Here is a 22,580-nt window from a genome sequence, read left to right on the forward strand (position 1 = left end):
AACTTTATCCTAAATTTCATTTTCCGACTTTAAAAATTACTCAAACGATGTGCTTACATAGATGTTAGTTGTGCTTATATTTATTTTCTTAAGAATAGTGTTTTTTTGTGTTTGTTAGAGTATTGCTCGGTTGAACACACAAGTGTTGCTATTTCAAGCTTATTCTAAATATTAGGTAATCAAAACTATATCTTGATTTCTAGTATACTAAGTCGGGTCTTGGACTAGGTTATAATTTGCAGTTGAGTATCAGACATCATCCTTGAGACTGGAGATCGACGAAGACATTTGGAGAACTTATGTACCGGGTATGTGAAGATTGAACCATTCTATTTTACTCACTATCTGACCATTCTATCTATTGAGACTATGCCGTACTACGTCTAGTATATTTACAAAGAAGAAGTTTTGAGCCAAGCTTGTCTTGTAAAAAAATTCGAAATATTATTATAAGCAAATATGTTCAACGGTCCTTAACAATATTAGTTCCATGAATTAATTTGTGGATCAGTTGAAAATTTCCCATGCAAATGATTTTATCACTTGGGAATGTTTCAAACATCATAACAGAATTTTTTTGAACTTACTGATATTTCTTCTCAGGGTAGGTTGGAAAATCAGTTTGCATACCATAGATACTTGAGTTTCATAAATATAGGAAAGTTAGGGAACCAGTTCGAAAACCGCAAGTTCATTTGGGAACAATTCACGAACCCGGTTGGAAAACCGTGGTGAACTGAATTTTTAAAGTTGGAATAATAGGCTAGCAGTTGGAGAACTCGGTTCACGAACCGTTGAACCCTGACTCGTGAACATGCCATGCGGTTGGAAAATCTTGCTACCAACTGTACCAGTTTATATTTTAGCATATGCTCAAAGACTTATTTTAATAATATGTTTAGCATTACTGGAACTCTCTTAAACACTTATAAAAATTCATTGATCACTTAAACACTTATGTGTGTGCATTACGATTAAACTCTTAAGTGTTCAAATGAATATCAAATTGGTTTTAGTTCTTTGGCTAACTTTCCAAACCGAATGGTCATTATACACGGTTCAGTAATCGAACCTAAGTGTGTATTCTTTTATTGTAATTTTCAAGAATAAAGTTTGCTTGATTTTCAAGTTATCTTAGCTTGAATTCTAAGCAGCCCCTGGTCTTGGAAAAACTATAAATAGAGATGTTCTTTCAACTGGGAAAATCAATCCCTGAAACTTTGTGTAGTTGATTCAAGATTTATCCTATATTGACCTAGGTTTCTTCTGAGAAACATAATTGGGTCTACGACTAAAAGACTTCACTTAGGGGCTTCGTGAAGCCAGGTCTGTCTATCTTTACCTTGATATTTTATGAATCCTGATCTTGTTTTTCTGTTGTCGAGGTTCTCGTAATATCTTTCAGGCAAGATAGATAGAACTTGCAAAATTCTCTTCGTCTCAGACTTTGTATTTCCTCAATATATATATATATATATATATATATATATATATATATATATATATATATATATATATATATATATATATATATATATATATATATGAAAATTGATCTTAGTTGATCTTTTGAAGATTTTTCTTGAGAGGTGGTTAAGAATCTAGGATGCTCTTCGGGAGTCGTAAGTTCCGGATTTGTGAGGTTTGCTAGATTTTTCTATTGCAAATAAATTATTACACATTGATCTTTGATCTAAACAGAAATCAAATAGGCTTATTTGTTAGAGGTAGACTTGTATCAAAAGTCTTCACTGCGGTTGAAGAAACTCTTAGGCTGTAAAGGACGCCAGCTAAGAAAATCAAGTGCGTAGAGCCTTGCGAGGTTCAAAAGATGTAAGGAGAGAGACTTTAACTGAATATCTTGGAGGGTGGATTCGGTATCAATTAAATTCCAGTCCGAAGTATGATAGTAGACTACTGTCTATAACGGCTTAATACAGTATGGTGTTCAAATCTGGACGAGGTCCCGTGGTTTTTCTGCTTTTGCGATTTCCTCGTTTACAAAATTTCTGGTGTCTTGTGTTTTTTATTTTTCGTATTATATTGTTCATATTGGTAATTGGATTTGGACAAGTTTGTACATTCAATCTTAATAGAGACGTCTGTTTAATTGTAATCGATTATGAAATGACGAGGGTAACAAGTACACCACAAGTTTTTCGATATCAACCTATAAGTCCTATATCTCGTGCGATCGTCTATGGACAAAGTCGAGAGAATACAACAACAAGGTAATCACTTTATAATAGTTACGGTAATGACCGATATACTATAGGATCAATAAATTTCTTTGAATTAACGTACAATGTTTTTACTTTTAAAAGTAAAGACACAACAATATTTTGTTAATGAGGAAACCGTACATTCTGAAAAACCACGGTACCTAGTCCAGTTTTCAATACTCTCATAATTAAGCCGCTATACAAATACACTACCAACTTCATATAGTTGAGACCAAGTAAACTACCCTTAGTTACCTAGTTTCCTCAGTATTCCTGTACCTTCAACCATTTTGGCCAACTTATGTGAATCCTAAGATAGAGTCCACTATCTTAAGTTGCTTCAGTCCCTCTGAAAACTTTAAGCACTCAACCCTTTAGATCGTCTTCCAAACAGTAAAGGATTAATCTGTTTGGTAACCACTCTTCTTACATAAAAAATTTAATCATAGATATTCCTTATGTAAAGAAGTTAATAATAGATATTATAGCTGAGCTAAACAAAGGGTTTTTTTTTTAAAATCAATTAAACTCCTTTGTAGGGTTAGATCTTCCAAGATCTGGATTAACAAGTTAACCAGATCAATTCAAACAGAACTGCCAGATTCGGATAATGAAGAGTACCACCAAATGATAGCTTGTCGATTTGAATATGACTAATCAATCAATTGCCTATTAAAGATTAATGAGATGTAGTCTGATCCCAGACGATCAAGTTTGTGCATGAAACAAATCCCAAAGATACGAATCCAATAAGAAAATCTTTTTTTCTTCAATATTAAATAGTCTTATGTACCTGCATGATAACAAACTTGATCCCAAATTATGATCGACAACACATAGAACTGAATCTATTAACAATGGATGAGCACAAGTCAATGTCAGATCTATAATCATATATGAACTATGATCTAGTTTGAGTGAACTTATGTTACAAGAGAAGGTTCTCAAGAATAATCAAATTAGGTAAACTATTAGCCAATCAAATCAATCATCGAAAACTAAAATAACAATGAAATTTTATCAAGAAATCAACCATAGATATTGATGTTGAGTGTGACAAAGTCTTTTCTGTTTAAAATAGATTAAAATTCTTTCTCGGGTTTTAGATCTTCCATGATCTGGATTAAACACATTAACCTGATTAAGTAAACATAACTACCAGATTTGGATACTGAAGAGTACCACCAAATGATAGCTTTTCGATCTAAATACGACTAATCAATAATCAGTTTATCAAAGATAAACCAGATCTAGTCAGATCCCAGCCGATCAATTTTTTGCACGAAGCAAATCATAAAATAAAAAACCAATAAGAAAAAATCTTTTTGTCTTCAATCTTCGATAGTCATATTTGTACCTGCACAATAACAAACTGATTCCTGACTTATGATAGACATAGAACGGAGTCTGTTAACAATCATAAGTCAATGTTATACTCTTGGTCTATTTTGAGTGACCTTATGTCAGAAGAGAAGGCTCTCAAGAATAATCAAACTAGGTGCAAATCAAGATATAACTACCGTTAGTCAATCAATCAATAACTTTAAATTAGAATAACAATATGATTATAGTTTCCCACCAACAGTACTAGTATACGCTTCTTGATCCTAAAGAAGTCTTTAAACTAGCGGACGTAAGAGATTAGGTTACTCTCATATCCAAGATAGTTTTTAAAGAATACTATTAGTCGGCTATATCAGAAACAACAAAGATGGAGTTTGCCTGGCCCAGGATAGGTTTGTAAGAAGATAAAACTTCACTATTTATAGACCAAGGTAGTCTGGACACCAAGGAATTTCCGTAGCCGGATATTCAAGAGATGTACAATAAAGCACCTAAATTCGGTTTTATGAATTCCAAGCAATATCCAACTGTACAACCGAATCTCAATGGACAACTCAATATCATTTAGCAATTAAATAATATGTATATTTCCAGAGATATGTTTTGATTGATGGTAAAACAAAACATATTAACTTCGAAAATCTCAAAAAGATTCTCTACTATTTTTGGTTTAGGATCTCACCATGAGTATCAAGGAATATCTTTGAACAATTAAGAAATAAGATTTCAGCACATGTTCAAATTACTCAGTATGTAGATTTTCAAATGTCACAAACCCTAAAGTATACGTGATACCTAAATCAAGTTAGGATTGGTTCTACCTTGACTCCCGATATAGGTAGGGATTGGTTCTACCTTGATTCCCAACATAATCTAGGATCGGTTCTACTTTGATTCCCTATGTAGGTTAGGAGCGGTCCAAACTTAAGATCTTCAATGGAAACAAAGACCATAATCCTTTTGATTTCCTTTCGACTATGGAACAAGTTCATACATCTATTTACTAAAACTTATGTAATTAAACATAGCTTTCTAGGTATGAAATCAAACCTATGTTCAGTACACAATCTAGTAACAAGTTACAAAGATTATGTCGATGTCATAATTACAAAGTCCAAAGGGTAAGCATTATACTTCATAAATCAATATACCAACATAAAGCGCTTATCACTTATTGATATATTTGTGAATACCAATATTCTGTGGAGCACGCGTCACGATCTTAGTGGTCGCATACAAATACAACTATGTAGCATTCGTTGGACAGAGAAACCTAAGTATCAAAGGATACCTCCTTAGATCTACTTTATCTCGCCCCAATAAAGGAGGCCTCGACGGTTGAGATGAGAAGAGTAAAAGCCTAGTCTACAAAGAGGCAGCTGGCGAAGGGACAGAGGTAGATGACGCATCTAATCAGCATTAAATGCGCAAATCTCTTATCTACACGCATGAATCAAGGCACGTGAAGAGAGAAGGCGTCGCATAACCCGATTGGTAGAAGCTGGCGGTGGACGAAGGTACAACCTATACTAAGGTTGGGTAGTTCCCGAAGGAACGTGGGTCAGCTGAGGTGGCGGAATACGACTGGAGAAGGTACGCGGTGGACGAAGGTACCATTGGTACGAAAGATATATCAGCAAACGATGGATCCAGAGGCATCAAAGAGATACCTGGAGCATAAGGGTTTATAAATACCAAGCCTCACCAACAAACTAAAGGCATTCAATATCTAGGAGAGAAGATCTAGTCTTAATCTTATACCTCTTTAATGTTTGGAACTTAAGTATTACTTCAACTTGAGTTCTCTCTATTACTTTGGGAAGCATTTAAGATCTCTTGTAGCCACCACAAATTAATACAAAACAATCACTCATTACCCTGTGGACGTAGACAAATGTAGAACCACGTAATCTCTTGTGTCTCATGATAACTTATAAGCTTTTACATTATATTTGTGTTCTTCGTTATTATTGTGATATTGAATATCTTTTATTACTTAGGATTATCATTTCAACAGAGGTATCGATACTACTTAGCATCATATCCTTTGAGCTGTATACATTACGTAGACTATGGGAAAACGAGTAGTCACAGTTTGGCGCCCACCGTGTTTGGATCACGAGCTTGATTTTAGACATAGTTTTACCTTTAACTTACGTATCTTCTGTAACGAAGGGATCTGTCCTTTTTAACGATGAATCTCACTCTCTAGCGATTTGTTCATCTGTTATGTGTGTATGTCTTTTTGAGTTCATAGCCTCTAAAAACGTATCTTGTTACAGATCTACAAAATTTTCACAAAAAAGCGTGCTCACAAAACGCCAAAATCTTTGTTTTATACTAAAACAACACTTTTTTAACAAAGCATATTTCAGATCTGAGAACCTTTGACTGACAGAGGAATCTCAGTGAGATTTTAAGGAAGAAAGATCTTCTAAAGCATTTAATAACCTTGTTTTTCATGAGATCTGACACCCTTTTTTATTGGTTTTCAACGTTTAAGGTTGTCTTTGCCAAGGGTGTCATAAACATTTAATACATGTCTTTCAAAGACATTATTTCAGTCCCTTTTCTGAAAAAGCTGCTTAGCCGTCTTCTGTGTCAGAGCATTAATTGCTACTTTTAGCGAAGGTACCCATGTAGCAGATTTCTTCGCTTTTTCTGTGACCGCAGGATAACAAAAGCCGAAGGCATGCACAAACCAAATGACGTACCAACAAGCTCACGACCAGCAATCACCAGAGGAAGATCCCAAAAGCCGTCTCAAGCAAATCAAAGGAATGAAGCAGAGGACGGATAAAGCGAAATAGCAAGAAGAACAATTGCTAAAAAATCACTTATTCCTGCTGAAGGGATGGGGCAGACATCGGGAGCTTAACCAATCTACGACATGCCGTTACCGGAGGATACTACCACTACAAACCCACCTGCGGCCAACGCAGGGTTACCCAGAACCTTAGCTCCTACGGGACGAGGGTTGGGAAACCTAACCCCAATACAGATAGATCCAGATGCACCAATTATAGATGAAGGAGTGGAAAACTCCGAATATCCAGCCGACAGTACCCCTCAAGGAGGTGGAGCCCACAACGAAGATCAAATGGCGGCACAAATAACATCTTTTTTACTCCGTAACAAGGAGAACGAGAATGCAATGCACGAAATGGCCCAAGAGAACCAGAACCTCAAAGGTATGCTAGACATACAAATCGAAGGTTCCCAAACTCACCCTCCAACAAAGAGGCGTGATAACGGAGCTATTTCAGGAAGACGAAGGGTGGATCTCAACCCACCAAAGGTCAGTCAACCTAAGGGAACCAGGAGAGCGCACCACAATCCAGACGAGATGTACTTGACATACAAGCCCTCTCAATCCTACTACGACGAAGCATTTTCCAAGGATGCTCACAATGTGAACATGGTTATGGAGCAAATGGAGAAAATGCGGAAGGAGATACAAGGCCTAAAAACTAGCCACGCAGGCGCAAGACTAGAAGAAGTGCTCCAAGAAGCAACCACGTCCCCACTATCTTTTCGCATTTTGAGGGAACCCATCCTTCCGAAATGCCCGGTACCTATGTTCCAAGCATACAACAGTACCTCAGATTCTGCAGCCCACCTACGGTATTACACTCGTGTCCTTGCCCATTGGGAAATAGACGAGGTGGTACTCTGTAGGTACTTCCCTGACGGGATCAACACTATCCTGGTATGACAACTTACCAACAAACTCAATTGACTCCTTCGTGCAATTTTCTACGGTGTTTTTGGAAACATACATGTACAAAAAATCAACAAAGGCATGGTTAGATAGGCTATTTGCTTTAGCTATCGGACCCCAGGAGACATTGATGCAGTAACAGACAGGTGGCAAAAGACATGCCAAGCAATAGGGAAATTCAATCCAGAAATTAGCATTAATTGCTATAAGTACGGACTTGATAGAACCTCAGTCATCTTCGTGTAGCTTCACAATAGAGCCCTCGATTTCTAAGGAGAGCTCAGGTTTGTCCAAGACGGCTACATCAGACTCGAAGAAATCTAGAAGGACAACCCCAGGGCACAAGCAAAGACGACAACAGCTTCGCAGCGAACTAACTCTCTGGAACCAATTCCGGAGGTACCTAAGCGATAAAATGAAGCAGGGGGCAGAACTAGCTCTCGAGACAAACGATCCAAATACGGAGACGGAAAAAGAGGCAAAGGAAGAGAAGAATCTATGGATAAAATCGACACGAAGCTAAATACAATTTTCGCTCACATCCTAAGCAAGGAAAGAGCAAAGCCAGGCTTTCTTTACCCTAATACTAGGGGAAAGCAACCAGAAAAAACGAAGGAGGCCAAGGAGTATTGTACATACCACCAATACAATGGGCATACAACTGATACGTGCTACCACTTACGCAATGTGATCCAAAGATTCATCGACGAAGGAAAATTCATGGAGTACGTACAGCTACAACCTGCGGAAACTGAGGAGACCCCAAAGAAAAGGGCAGAACTACCTCAAGACGGCAAATACATCAACATGATCACCTTGAGGCCAAGAATAAATGCTCGAAGATATCCTCGAGTTAGCTCGAAATAGGAAGAAAATAGAATCCCATGAGGTGTTCAAGCTAAATGGACCACCTACTAGCACTTTGGAGGAATGGATGACCATGCCATTAACTTTCTCAACAAAGGACGTCAACCAGGAGGTTGAAATGCACAATGATCCATTAGTAATCACTCTTCCAATACACGGATGGAATGTTACGAAGGTCCTCGTTGATGGAGGCAGTTAGTTAAATGTGTTATTTTACGAACCCTACCTATGCATGGGTTTGACAGCGGAGCAAATGGATTCCTCCACTTACATAATATACGGTTTCAATGGAGAAGTCTCTAGACCAAAAGGAGAAATTGTCTTGCAGGTACATGCAGGACCTTTAGTAACCAATACACGGTTCTGCATTGTGGAAGCACCTTCACCCTACAATGTCATCATGGGCAGGCTATGGGTCCATAGATTGCGAGGAATAGCTTCGACATATCATCGATACCTACGCTTTCCTACACCTATGGGTGAAATGGAAATAAAAGGCGACTAGCAAGACGCAAGGCTATGCAATCTAGCGGAAACCAGACTCAACGAATAAAGAACTGTTGCTCAACAACACGAAATAAAGAGGCGCAAGGCAAACACCAAGGAAGTACAGGACAAATCCTCCTTAGTACCTAAAGCCGTCTCAGCACCGGAGACAAGTACCTCCGCCAAATGACAATTATAGAAAAGCACTCCTCAACAACCTCAACAACAAATCTGCTCAGTGGTGGAACCAACGAAGAAAATTAACATCGGGACGGAGGCAGAACCAAAGATGCTCAACATCGGAACTTTTCTTGAAGAGGAAGAGGAGGTGCAACTACAAAGGTTACTAAAAGAATATGCAGATGTCTTTGCGTGGTCAATACAGGACATGCCAGGAATTGATCCAAAATTGGTCTCACATCACCTTCGGCTCAGACCGGAAGTACCACCGTTCAAGCAACGCATACGTAAAATGGAAGACATCTACCACGAAAGGGTAGAAAACGAGTTGCAAAAGATACTTACAGCTTGATTCACACGATAAGTCAAATATCCCACGTGGATATCCAACATGGTCATTGTTCCTAAGAATAACGGAGGTGTGCGCATTTGCATCGACTTTAGCAATCTCAACAAAGCGTGCCCCAAAGACATCTACCCACTGCCAAATATTGACCAGCTGGTCAACGCAACCGAAGGCCACCAACGACTATCTTTCATGGATGGATACTCAGGCTACAACCAAATAGCCTTCGCGGAAGAAGATCAGGAGCATACTGCGTTCTTTACACCACGAGGCATGTATTGCTATACAAGGATGCCTTTTGGACTAAAGAATGCGGGGGAAACATACCAACGATTAGTATACAAAATATTCAAGGCATGGATAGGCAAAATACTGGAGGTCTACGTATACGACATGCTCGTCAAGAGCAAAAAAGCAAAAAACCATCTCTCATACCTAAGGGAGATATTTGAAGCCATAAGGAACTTCCACATGAAGGTGAACCCGGCGAAATGCACGTTCGGAGTTTCCTCAGGAAAATTCCTGGGATATTTGGTGGCTAAGCGAGGAATTGAAGTAGAACCCGAAAGGGTGAGAGCAATATTGGAGATGCCATCTCCACAAATCCTAAAAGGAGTACAAAAGCTAAATGGAATTTTAGCCTCCATGGGAAGATTCACAGCAAGATCGTCAGATAAATGCAAAGCATTTTTCGACACGCTAAGGATAGGAAACGGGTTCATGTGGACCGCAGAGTGTGAGCAACGAGTACTTAGCATCAGTACCCATTCTGCAGAAGTCGGAACCAGGTGAGATACTCACCCTATACCTAGCAGCAACAAGCTACGTTGTGAGAGCAGTGTTGGTACGAGACCAAGGGCAGGGAGAAAAGCCCGTATACTACATCAGCAAGACACTCAGTTCAGCGGAGCGTAATTACACCAAGGTGGAGCAACTCATATATGCCTTAGTAGTGGCAACACATAAACTAAGGATATTTTTCGATGCGCACACCATTCGAGTTTTCACAAAAGCTCAAATAAGTCAAATCCTCGACAACACGGAGAAAATTTGAAGAGTGGCAAAATGGAACGCCATGATCAAACAATTTCACATAATCTTCGAAACAAGGAAAGCTGGGAAATCACAAATCTTAGCAGACTTCCTAGCGGATCTACCTCTGAACGACGAACTGGAGATAGATGACATCCCAGGAATGAAGGAAGATAAACCAGAATCAGAAGATCTCCTCGAACCGCAAAATTCACGAAGGTTGGAAATCTTCGTAGATGGCTCCTCAAACGGAGAAGGATAAGGCATAGGGATTGTGATAACAACCCATACCGGAGACCGACTCATCTATGCATTCAAGTTAGAATTCGAACAATACACTAACAACATCACGGAGTATGAGGCGGTCATACATGGTCTACGCTCAGCACAGGAGCTAGGCTTATCGAATGTTCGTTTAAATAGTGACTCACAATTGGTCATTAGACAAATAAATCTCAAATATCAAACTCTGGATCCAATACTATCTTCATACCTAAAGATAGCACAGGAGCATGCATCAAAGATCAACAAGGTCACATTCAGGCATGTCTGCCGGAAAGACAACAGAGACGCGGATGCCTTAGCATTTATATCATCAATGCTGAGGGACAAAAATACCACCTTTGTCTAAATTGGGAGAATTTATGAACCTTCGATAGAAGGACTAACCTCAGAAGTTGAGGAAACCATGGCCGTCCATACCAGGGCCATGAGAGAAGCAGAGAAAGGGAAAGAAGATGAAGAAATGGAAGAACCAGATAACGAAGCCGACGAGGCTGACAAAGATCAATCCATGTCATACGGAAGCAACGAAGACAAAGCGGAAGACAATTGGAGAATCCCAATTCACCAGTACCTTGACAAAGGTACCCTCCCCGCAGATGTCAAAGAAGCTCGAAAACTCGAATCAAAGGCAGCAATGTACAACCTACGATATGGAATATTGTATAGAAGGTCATTTCTTGGACCTCTGATGTGGTGCCTCTCACAAACCGAAGGTAGAAGAATACTACATGATATACACAGCGGAGAAGCTGGCAATCACAGGCGGAAGAAGGTCTCTGGCAATCAAAGCCAAAATGCAAGGATACTATTGGCTAAGCATGGACGAAGATGCAAAGAACGTAGCAAGGTGTTGTGAAAGATTCCAACGCTTTGCCAGGAAGATTAAAGCACCAGCAACGGAGCTTAACTCGGTCATCAGCCCATGGCCATCCGCCAAATGGGGAGTTGACATTGTTGGACCCTTGATAGAGAGGACATCAAAAATAAGATACCTTATAGTAGCTACGGATTATTTCACCAAATGGGTGGAAGCAAGGGCTTTGGCAAGAATTAGGGACACAGATGTCTTTAAATTCTTGTTTGAGAAAATCACATGCAGGTTCGGGATACCAGCAGCCATAGTCTCTGACAATGGCAAACAGTTGGAAGGAAAGAACATAGACATGCTATTTAACGCTTTCAACATTCAGAAAAACAAGTCTACTCCAATATATCCTAAGAGCAATGGACAAGCGGAGGCCACTAACAAGACGATAGCAATGAACTTAAAAGAGAAGCTGGGGCATACAAGAAAAGATGGTGCGAGCAGCTGCACAATGTTTTATGGGCCTACCGTACTACGAGAAGGACGACCACGGGAGAAACTCTGTTCTTGCTACGGAGCCGAAGCAGTCATCCCAACGGAGGTAATACTGCCAACAATGAAAACAGAGGCATGAGAAAAGAACCTGACAACGAATCTTATGCTAGAAAAGCTTGATGACTTGGAAGAAAGGCAGGAAGTGGCTTTGCAAAGGATGGTGAACTACTAACGAAGGCTGGCTCGTGAATACAACAAACGGGCAATTCCTAGAAACTTTGCGGTTGAAGAGTACGTACTAAGTCAAATACCACCATATCAAAGGAAGAAAGAGCGGGGAAAATTAGCTCCGACATGGGACAGACCCTACATCATACACGATATTACCGGGAAGGGTTCATACTACCTAAGTAACCTCAAAGGATAAGTATTGCAACACCCTTGGAATTCAATGTACTTAAAGAAGTACTACCCGTAAGTGAATGGTTATCACTCAGGAGAAGAAGGGAAGGGGCAATGGCCCACCATGTTCTATACCTGATCAAAGGTATTATAAACCTAACTAAAAAATGAAAGAAACTTTTTACTAAGAAAAATTACATGTTGATTAAATACAAATTGGGTTAGAATAGACACCCTCCGTCAGAATTGACGATGAGGCAAGGCACAACATAACTGCGCATATGTCAATCTCGGATACTAAGGGAAAATGAATCCCACTAAAAGGAAAATAATAAGAAATATATCCCACAAATATAGATACCTTGTCGAAGTAAAGCAGCCACTGCGTTGAACGCGTAGGGTTACAGGAAAATTATTACCCACGTAGGAGCCCTCGCCACCACGGTACCTTCTGGCCAAAGGATACTTGGGTAGGATGATGAGTGTTCCACCAAAGGTTAAACATACCTTAGCACCTTGTGATGACTCGAATGTGCAAATAATTAGACACAACACGTCTACGTATATTCATATAATAATGAAGTTACCATGATGGTGTTACCAAAATACGACTAACATGTCTTAAAAGTTGCAGATGACAAAGGTTCAGAACGTAACAAAGAGTTGTTTCAAGGAAAGGAGACATCAAAGGCCCCTCAGCTGGGGGCATAATACAACAAAGGAGTTCAGTTGGAAAAAAAGCGAAAATAACACGATCATGGGTAAGGAAGACGGGGAAAGATAACTCCCTCATCCTGGAGCTCAGCCCCCGTAAAAGCATCAATAATATAATCAATGGCAGAACGCTCGAATTGCACCTTCATCTGAGAAGCTTGAGCCTCCAGATCCGAAGCCGACTTCTGACAAAGCTCCATGATCCGAGCACTGAGTTGATCATTGGCTTGCTGGAGCGCCTCAGCTTTAAACTTAGCAGCAACATCAAACTGGAAAGATATCTCCAACGCAAATATCTGACCCTCAAGGTGGTTAATCTTGGCATTTGCACCCACCAACTGCTCTTGGAGACCTGCGGATACGAAGGGTATCAGCAACAAGAAAAAACAGTTGAAGACACAAAGGATGCTACAGAAAAATAATTATCCTAAGCTACTTCCGGCATGGCTAAGGGATTCTTCTAAACTATGTTAAGCCTCAGCAAGATCCACCTCAGCCGCATCGAGATCTTCCACAAGGGTATCCCTTTCCGTCTGGAGATCATCAACATCTATCCGGAGCGAAGCATTCTCAAAGGATAAATCTTGGTACACACTCTCTAACTCTTCATACATTTTTACTAAGGATGCATGAGACATGGAAGAAGGCACGGAGCTGGCATCGACAAGTTTGTTCTTAAGAGAACAGACCTCAGAAGTTAAGACGTTATTGTTATAGTTTTGAAAGTGGTAGTAAAAGTTCGTTGCTCGGACTTGTAAAGATTTAAAAATAAAAATATATACAAAAAATATTAACAATATGGGCAAGAGTACTGGGACTAAAGATACGACCGTTTTTTTCATTTTCAAGTGGTTCAGAAATTAATTCTAACAATTATAGTTCAAAAACAAAACAAATATTAACTCTAGTGTATTGCCAAGATAGATTTTATAAAATATTAGTTGTATTTTATGAGCATGGCGCATCAAAAATCCCTAGGACCAAGCATACTCCATCAAATAAAATCACAAGTAATTAATTTAAAATCTTAATTCAATTAAAATTAGTGCAAAAATTAAATAAAAGAATTAATTAAATTACCACATGGATGAATTAAGGCTTTCTCCGTCGTCCCAGTGCTTGGGTTTAGCTCATCATAGTGAAATACCTCTCAAAATATTTTATTAAGCTCAATTGGTGTTTACAATGAAGAGAAAATGGAGAAAAGGGTGAAAATCGGTAAACTGCAACGCTTATAAGCGTTACAGAACACCGTTACAAAGAACGATAAAAGAGTGCTGCTGTTGTCTGCGTAGCTGACTACGACCAACAAAACCGGTCGTTGTCACTGTTGGGGAACGACTGTCTTTGGCCGTCTGTTCTTCGTGTTCTTCCTCTTCATCAATGGCAGCAGCAGCAGCATAGAAAAATGGTGATTCTCCCTCTGCAGCCTTCTCTCCTCTCCTCCCAACTCTCGACCCCCTTTCTCCTTGACCTCAGTGAGCTATTTATACCCAACAGCATCGATATCTTCCATCATAACTCCATATAATCTTCTCTTCAATTCTTTGCAGACGCGAGAATAATATTTTTGATTTTTTTCCTGTTTAATCGAAATCGTGTTTACCAAATATTCTCTTGGCTTCTGACGCTCTCTCAATCTTTCCTAGCTTAGATATATTCGAATCCCATGAGATAACGCACGTATATCCTCCAACAGAATCCAATATTTTCCAAAATATTCTCCCGTGAAAACAGCTCCCCTGTTTGGACTTTGATCTTCTCTCCCGGTCATTTCAGCCCAACTTGATCGCTAAAATCACTTGCATTCGGCCTGTTTAGCCTTAACAGGCTTAGCCCAATAATTTCCAGCGATCGAATCTTCCAAAAACACGTCCAAGAATCGAGTAGAAATTTCATGCAGGCGTGATTGATTTCTCCCGCCATTTTCAAATTCAAATCGTGAAAAGGTGTCCCCTTAGCAAACAGTGGTGTCCCCTTAGGAATTTGGGCTGAAATAGTAATTCTTGGGTTGAAATAGTAATTTTTCTGGTTTCCTCCGGGACATTTCTGGGACGTTTCCGGTACATTTCTAGGGTGCCTTTAGTACTTTTCTTCGGGGTGTAAATCATCACTTTTTGAGCAACTCTTTCCATACAAGGGTATTTTCTCCAAAAACACCTAAACAAATATAAAAACACAATATTAGTACAAGAATAGAGTTCCAACAATACATGCATTGAGGACAAATTAGACACAAAAATGTGTCTATCAAATACCCCCAAACTTATTATTTGCTAGTCCTCGAGCAAATTTATTCTTGAAAAGTGACCGAGTTAATCTCGGGTGGGTTTATCAGAGGTGTACCCAGAAAAACCAATACTCCAGACCCTAACTATCTACGCAAAATCTTGGAAAGCACTAAAGAACCTCCTTGGTTGGCATACTTATTAATTATAGGAGGAAGTACCCTGATGCGAAATTCCAATTACTGTACACGAGTTTTCACTCAAGCATACTAAAATTCATATAAGTGACAGAGCTCTACTAAGATAGTTTCACGATGGACATCATACTCGGAGTCAGACTAATCACATGAAAAGATTAAGAAGATGGAAAAAGAAAAATGTAGATGGTTGAAAAGTGAACGATGTTTCCCATATCTGTCTGAAGGCCACTGCCAGAATGAACCTATCCTAATGGACTGAGATACCGGTCTGACTAATATCAACACAACTGGCATATACAAGGGAACCAGTGGTCAATAACTTAAATCTAGATCAACAAACTGGCAAATACAAGGGAACCAGCAGTTGACTACACATAACAATAACCATTTTTTTTTAACGGCATGAATAGATATTTTTGATCCAAGTGCATGCTTCTTGTCAGCAGATTACACGATAGTTCCCACGGGTCCTGCATTCCACGCTTGCTTAGGCGACGGAAACAGGGAGAACACACGCATATTGTTATCCAAGTGTTAATACTTATTCTGATTGGTCTAACTGGTCCAGTCTTTTTTTTTTTTTAGTAATCTCAGTCACTCTAATTCACCGTAGCAGTGGTAACAACTTGAATCGTGTGCCCCACAAAATCACTTGAAATAAAAGAAAACTGAAAATAGAAAGTGAAAAGGACTCGACGAGATATGGCGAAACTATCATGTTATTTCTAACACCTGAGCTCTGTGCTTTTATGAATAGACTCTATAGATGTTTCCATCTAGTCAGATTGGTTCCTCAACTCCTAAAACAAAAATGTTTCCATCCACTTAGATTGGTTAGTGCTATCCTTAATAGGCGTAAATTTCTAGGCTCTGGAGTTTATTTATTGCAACTAAAATATTTTCCCATACCACCAAACTTAAATCTAACATTGTCCTCAATGTTCTAAAGATGAAATTAAAAGCATGAACAAGGAGAAACGGTTACTATTTGAAACAAAAGAGTTAAGGAAGGATATTACCGTGTTGCATGAGATTGGGTTACCTCCCTAAAAGTGCTAAGTTTAAAGTCTTCAGCCAGACTTAGAAAAGGTTTAGTCAACTCGAACCGTATAACAGTAGCCGGAATAACTGCCGGTCTTTAAAACCAAAAAGAGATGACAACAGGAAATTGCAGTGAACCAAGAAAATGAACAAGACGAGCGTGCCCTTACCTAATTTCCTGATTAAGATATTTATATCTAATTGTGGTTCAGGTTCAGGTTCTATGAAAGGGTCTAAATAAAATATTTTTCTTGGATGCATTTCCTCATAGATTGGATCTAAATTACTAGGTCCTAGAGTCTGGAAAAACTCAAATACGAACTTAGAATCACGAAGTAATAACCTAAATAATTGCGGATCCTCTAAGTCAATCAGATATGACTTACATAATTGACCACAATGAGAGTAGTGGTCATCCTTAAGCAAATGTGTCGATTCTAATTTCCTAAAGCATTTAGGTTTAGTCTCACAACTTAATATTCGACACATTTGAAATATATATGTTCCCACATTTGGAAGAAGACTATTTGGTGGGAAAACAAAATCAATCTTGGTATTATTGCCTGGGTTAACCACATCAACCAGAGGATGGGTTTCTAACAGTTGAGACTCTTGTTGGATATCATTAGGCTCTGGAAAACGAGTACGAAGATAGTCTCGTAAGATGGGTGAGGCATTGATGTCAAGTCCCAAGTGAGGGATATTTTTAAGAGTTAAAGAACATGGAGAATGATAATCACCCCCAAACTTAGAGTTTTCGGCGTCTCTAGGTAGACTGGTCATAATCTCCCTAATTTCTAGGTCATCAGATTCCTGAAAGTGGGCGATTGATTTTTCTAAGTCAGGTTCATCCCCGCTAATCTCTACGAGTTCTTCTAAGACTATTGTTTCTAAATCGTTTGACTCGAAAACAGTACTCTCAAGATAAACTGGTTCCTCTAAACCATCATCGGTTTCGTAATCATCGTCTAAAACGGGGGTATTTCTAGTCAAATCCTCGTCCTTTTGAATAGGTAAATAATTATTAAAATTATTTGGATTTGAACTAGAAATATCATTATAATCATCATCACCATCCTCCTCATCATCATCATCACAATATAATTTTTGATATTCACGAATTCTCAAGCTTTGTTCCCAACTACATGGTCTATGTTTATAATATTTCTCATAGATCGTTAGAGGTGATTCCTCAATAAAAGTTGGAGTATCCATATATCGCTGCCCACGCATATATTCACCAAGAGTCATTTCCGAAGACGTCTCTTGATAACGAGAATTTCTAGACATATATTCTCGCAACGTCATCGCAGGTGGCGTCTCCTCAAAAGGATTCATCACCGAAGAAATATAAACTACAGAGGGATTCTATACAATCACAAACAAGGACGACTCGACTCCACCAAATCAAACCTAAAGATTTCTAGAAAACAAAAAGCATGATGGCTCCACTTAGATTGTTTCTAGACCAGCTTCTATCTTTCGAAAGGGAATTCGTTGCAATTTGAGCAAACCCCTATGGAATCAATCTGAGTCAAAGTAAGTTGAATTGAGGCGAGGGAAGCTCAGTGGAGCTTTGATACCCAAGGCCTCACCGCTATCACAAGGCGGCGCAGTCACGCATTCAACTCACAGAAACCATCATGAACTTTGGAGTGTGCTTAAAGAGCAACCAATATTTTTCGAACGAGTTTCCTATTAAGCTCGTTACCCTATCGGTCTCGTTCTATTCCAAATTTTAAGCTTGGGTTCGCGTTAGGTTTCGTTTTCCTAAGGCGGGCAAGAAGGGAACGGTGATGAAATCCGAACCCTTATCTTGTTTAGGCCAGGCCTTGCCCTTTACTAGGAAAATAAAGACAGTATGGTTCATCCTCAAACAATTATAACCTTAAGGCATACAGTAACCCGCTTGCAGGAGATTCGCGGGTGTTTCGATTGGACTTACCTCCCGTACCAGACGGGCGATGAACCATTGTCGTCGACTCGGGCCACGACTCCGATGCCGTGTGCGAACCCGAGGGGCCGAGACGATATAGTAATCGCCGTCCTTCCCTGCACACAGTTTATATAATAATTTTTTATTTTTATTTTTTTTAATAATGATACCCTTCCGTAGGGTTAAAAAAAACAAAGTCCAGTTGTTTAAAGTCCAAAGTCCAAAATAAATAAATAAATAATTACAGTTTTCCTCACACACTCTAAAAAAATTACAAATTAAAAATTAAATCCTAAAATTGTCCTTTTTTTCTTCTCTTTTCGCTTTTCGCTTTAAGATTTTTCCTCTCCAAGTCCTTAGTTTTCACTTTGAACCTGCAAAATAAAGACAAAAAGAAACGTAAAAAGGAACAAACAATTCTAAAAAAAATAATAAACCTAAAAAAAATAAATCAATCTATATACAAGTCCGCGTCGGCGGCGCCATTTTGTTATAGTTTTGAAAGTTGTAGTAAAAGTTCGTTGCTCGGACTTGTAAAGATTTAAAAATAAAAATATATACAAAAAATATTAACAATATGGGCAAGAGTACTGGGACTAAAGATACGGCCGTTTTTTTCATTTTCAAGTGGTTCAGAAATTAATTCTAACAATTATAGTTCAAACACAAAACAAATATTAACTCTAGTTTATTGCCAAGATAGATTTTATAAAATATTAGTTGTATTTTATGAGCATGGCGCATCAAAAATCCCTAGGACCAAGCATACTCCATCAAATAAAATCACAAGTAATTAATTTAAAATCTTAATTCAATTAAAATTAGTGCAAAAAGTAAATAAAAGAATTAATTAAATTACCACATGGATGAATTAAGGCTTTCTCCGTCTTCCCAGTGCTTGGGTTTAGCTCATCATAGTGAAATACCTCTCAAAATATTTTATTAAGCTCAATTGGTGTTTACAATGAAGAGAAAATGGAGAAAAGGGTGAAAATCGGTAAACTGCAATGCTTATAAGCGTTACAGAACACCGTTACAAAGAACGATAAAAGAGTGCTGCTGTTGTCTGCGTAGCTGACCACGACCCACAAAACCGGTCGTTGTCACTGTTGGGGAACGACTGTCTTTGGCCGTCTGTTCTTCGTGTTCTTCCTCTTCATCAATGGCAGCAGCAGCAGCATAGAAAAATGGTGATTCTCCCTCTGCAGCCTTCTCTCATCTCCTCCCAACTCTCGACCCCCTTTCTCCTTGACCTCAGTGAGCTATTTATACCCAACAGCATCGATATCTTCCATCATAAATCCATATAATCTTCTCTTGAATTCTTTGCAGACGCGAGAATAATATTTTTTATTTTTTTCCTGTTTAATCGAAATCGTGTTTACCAAATATTCTCTTGGCTTCTGACGCTCTCTCAATCTTTCCTAGCTTAGATATATTCGAATCCCATGAGATAACGCACGTATATCCTCCAACAGAATCCAATATTTTCCAAAATATTCTCCCGTGAAAACAGCTCCCCTGTTTGGACTTTGATCTTCTCTTCCGGTCATTTCAGCCCAACTTGATCGCTAAAATCACTTGCATTCGGCCTGTTTAGCCTTAACAGGCTTAGCCCAATAATTTCCAGCGATCGAATCTTCCAAAAACACGTCCAAGAATCGAGTAGAAATTTCATGCAGGCGTGATTGATTTCTCCCGCCATTTTCAAATTCAAATCGTGAAAAGGTGTCCCCTTAGCAAACAGTGGTGTCCCCTTAGGAATTTGGGCTGAAATAGTAATTCTTGGGTTGAAATAGTAATTTTTCTGGTTTCCTCCGGGACATTTCTGGGACGTTTCCGGTACATTTCTAGGGTGCCTTTAGTACTTTTCTTCGGGGTGTAAATCATCACTTTTTGAGCAACTCTTTCCATACAAGGGTATTTTCTCCAAAAACACCTAAACAAACATAAAAACACAATATTAGTACAAAAATAGAGTTCCAACAATACAGGCATTGAGGACAAATTAGACACAAAAATGTGTCTATCAAATACCCCCAAACTTATTATTTGCTAGTCCTCGAGCAAATTTATTCTTGAAAAGTGACCGAGTTAATCTCGGGTGGGTTTATCAGAGGTGTACCCAGAAAAACCAATACTCCAGACCCTAACTATCTACGCAAAATCTTGGAAAGCACTAAAGAACCTCCTTGGTTGGCATACTTATTAATTATAGGAGGAAGTACCCTGATGCGAAATTCCAATTACTGTACACGAGTTTTCACTCAAGCATACTAAAATTCATATAAGTGACAGAGCTCTACTAAGATAGTTTCACGATGGACATCATACTCGGAGTCAGACTAATCACATGAAAAGATTAAGAAGATGGAAAAAGAAAAATGTAGATGGTTGAAAAGTGAACGATGTTTCCCATATCTGTCTGAAGGCCACTGCCAGAATGAACCTATCCTAATGGACTGAGATACCGGTCTGACTAATATCAACACAACTGGCATATACAAGGGAACCAGTGGTCAATAACTTAAATCTAGATCAACAAACTGGCAAATACAAGGGAACCAGCAGTTGACTACACATAACAATAACCATTTTTTTTTAACGGCATGAATAGATATTTTTGATCCAAGCGCATGCTTCTTGTCAGCAGATTACACGATAGTTCCCACGGGTCCTGCATTCCACGCTTGCTTAGGCGACGGAAACAGGGAGAACACACGCATATTGCTATCCAAGTGTTAATACTTATTCCGATTGGTCTAACTGGTCCAGTCTTTTTTTTTTTTTAGTAATCTCAGTCACTCTAATTCACCCTAGCAGTGGTAACAACTTGAATCGTGTGCCCCACCAAATCACTTGAAATAAAAGAAAACTGAAAATAGAAAGTGAAAAGGACTCGACGAGATATGGCGAAACTATCATGTTATTTCTAACACCTGAGCTCTGTGCTTTTATGAATAGACTCTATAGATGTTTCCATCTAGTCAGATTGGTTCCTCAACTCCTAAAACAAAAATGTTTCCATCCACTTATATTGGTTAGTGCTATCCTTAATAGGCGTAAATTTCTAGGCTCTGGAGTTTATTTATTGCAACTAAAATATTTTCCCATACCACCAAACTTAAATCTAACATTGTCCTCAATGTTCTAAAGATGAAATTAAAAGCATGAACAAGGAGAAACGGTTACTATTTGAAACAAAAGAGTTAAGGAAGGATATTACCGTGTTGCATGAGATTGGGTTACCTCCCAAAAAGTGCTAAGTTTAAAGTCTTCAGCCAGACTTAGAAAAGGTTTAGTCAACTCGAACCGTATAACAGTAGCCGGAATAACTGCGGTCTTTAAAACCAAAAAGAGATGACAACAGGAAATTGCAGTGAACCAAGAAAATGAACAAGACTAGCGTGCCCTTACCTATTTCCTGATTAAGATATTTATATCTAATTGTGGTTCAGGTTCAGGTTCTATGAAAGGGTCTAAATAAAATATTTTTCTTGGATGCATTTCCTCATAGATTGGATCTAAATTACTAGGTCCTAGAGTCTGGAAAAACTCAAATACGAACTTAGAATCACGAAGTAATAACCTAAATAATTGCGGATCCTCTAAGTCAATCAGATATGACTTACATAATTGACCACAATGAGAGTAGTGGTCATCCTTAAGCAAATGTGTCGATTCTAATTTCCTAAAGCATTTAGGTTTAGTCTCACAACTTAATATTCGACACATTTGAAATATATATGTTCCCACATTTGGAAGAAACTATTTGGTGGGAAAACAAAATCAATCTTGGTATTATTGCCTGGGTTAACCACATCAACCAGAGGATGGGTTTCTAACAGTTGAGACTCTTGTTGGATATCATTAGGTTCTGGAAAACGAGTACGAAGATAGTCTCGTAAGATGGGTGAGGCATTGATGTCAAGTCCCAAGTGAGGGATTTTTAAGAGTTAAAGAACATGGAGAATGATAATCACCCCCAAACTTAGAGTTTTCGGCGTCTCTAGGTAGACTGGTCATAATCTCCCTAATTTCTAGGTCATCAGATTCCTGAAAGTGGGCGATTGATTTTTCTAAGTCAGGTTCATCCCCGCTAATCTCTACGAGTTCTTCTAAGACTATTGTTTCTAAATCGTTTGACTCGAAAACAGTACTCTCAAGATAAACTGGTTCCTCTAAACCATCATCGGTTTCGTAATCATCGTCTAAAACGGGGGTATTTCTAGTCAAATCCTCGTCCTTTTGAATAGGTAAATAATTATTAAAATTA

The sequence above is a fragment of the Papaver somniferum genome, chromosome 11 (genome assembly GCF_003573695.1).
Source record: "Papaver somniferum cultivar HN1 chromosome 11, ASM357369v1, whole genome shotgun sequence".
Lineage (NCBI taxonomy): Eukaryota > Viridiplantae > Streptophyta > Magnoliopsida > Ranunculales > Papaveraceae > Papaver > Papaver somniferum.